General features: G+C 37.3%; 1 protein-coding gene across 1 annotated transcript in view; it reads left to right on the forward strand.

The window, feature by feature from the left end:
- The first annotated feature begins 216 nt into the window (after positions 1-216).
- Positions 217-1,671, forward strand: part of LOC106883392 (mucosa-associated lymphoid tissue lymphoma translocation protein 1) — an 11,763-nt gene continuing 10,308 nt past the window's right edge. Inside the window, exons 1-2 of the mRNA XM_014934385.2 lie at positions 217-344; positions 1,163-1,311. The gene's annotated coding sequence lies outside the window, so the exon portion shown is untranslated. The remainder of the gene's footprint in view (positions 345-1,162; positions 1,312-1,671) is intronic.

Consider the following 1,671-nt stretch of genomic DNA (forward strand, 5'->3'; position numbering starts at 1 on the left):
TCTTGGCTTTAGGTAAAAGAAAATTCCAGAGGATCAGTCAATTATGATTTTATTCAACATCTTCCCCTCTCACACACTTATTGCTATGGTCCTTCATTTTATCTAAGCCCTGTAAAAAGCTCAGAAGGTTGGGACTCCAACCAGGCCTTTCATGATACCCTTAAAGCCAGGAACTTTTTAGTCCCCCACCCCACTTGTTACTATATACTCGTTCTTTCTTGTTTTAAGTTATTTTTTTTATTGTTGTTGATATAGTACCGAACAAGAAGGGAATTATTCATGTAGAGTACATAACAGTCGAAGAAATGTGTTATTGTCCACTTTGATCCCAATTTCAGTCTTTGGTAAGTATAAATTGCCTAATTTAGTAACTAATTTGGTTATATTTGCTTCTTTATTTTATACAGTGTCTATGGCCTTGTTGGTTACTAGTTACAATGGCCTTGTTGGTTACTAGTTACAATGGCCTTGTTGGTTGCTAATCACAATAGCATTATTGATAACTGGTCACAGTAGCCTTGTGAGAAAAAATCTTGAGAAGTACTTGGAAAAAATAGGGGCTGCAATAAGGGTGGAGCACTTGCAGAAAACAGCACTGCTTGGAACCGCTCGAAAAATAAGGGATGTTATCTTAGTTCACTGGTGGTGAACAGCTGGCACCGTAGCACATCTCCAGCCTTAGAAGCTGTGCAAAGAGAATAAAATAATAATGAGAACATTAACAGGAATTCGTTGGAAGAAATTGGGATTGACATGAGGGTAGAACATGCTCAGAAAACTACTTTATCAGGGACAGCCAGGATTTTGAGATTGGTCCTTGGGTGTTAAGTATTGTGGAAAGAAACCCTGTGAGACTTTTGACAACAGGTTGCTGTCTGCTCTCAAGAACTCTCGAGAAGTAAAATGGAAATAATAATAATTATAGTATAGAGATATTATATTTTATCTTTAATCTTTTACTTGTTTCGGTCATTTGACTGCGACCATGCTGGGGCACCACCTTGAAGAATTTTAGTCAAATGAGTCAACTCCGGTCCTTTTTTTCACTTAAGCCTAGTACTTATTCCATTGATCTCTTTTGCTGAACTGCTATTGAAGAAAAATTTTATTTTTGTATTTCTGAAATGAATAAATTGAATTAAAACTATTTTTAATGTTTCAGCTTTCAAAATCACTCAGTTTTCTCCTTCTCAACTGCTACAAGAAGGAGATGTACTAAATTTATGGTGTAATGCCACAAATACTTGTTCACAGTTGACTTATAACTGGTTTAAGGATGGTCAACTGATTGCTACCACACAGGATTACAGGGTAAGTATAAAGGAATGTTACTGGAAGTTATTTTGAATATATATATATATATATATATATATATACATATATATGTAGACAATCTCCTCTGTTGAATCTCTTCCCCACAGCACATCTGCCTAACAACCCCTTCCCCTCCACCTGCCATTCTCCTTTCGCAGTCTTGCATAATTCCCCACCCACTCACTCTGTCCAATCTTTGGTCCCACTTATATTGCACCTTCCTGTAATTTGAGCGTACTTCCCTTCAGTCTCCCTTCTCTCTCTCTCTCTCTCTCTCTCTCTCTCTCTCAACCTTTGATGATTTGCTTTCCTTGAGAAAACTCGTCAAGCCAAGTGAAATCGTAGTCATGGCCAGTG

The sequence above is a fragment of the Octopus bimaculoides genome, chromosome 24 (assembly GCF_001194135.2).
Source record: "Octopus bimaculoides isolate UCB-OBI-ISO-001 chromosome 24, ASM119413v2, whole genome shotgun sequence".
Classification (NCBI taxonomy): Eukaryota; Metazoa; Mollusca; class Cephalopoda; order Octopoda; family Octopodidae; genus Octopus; species Octopus bimaculoides.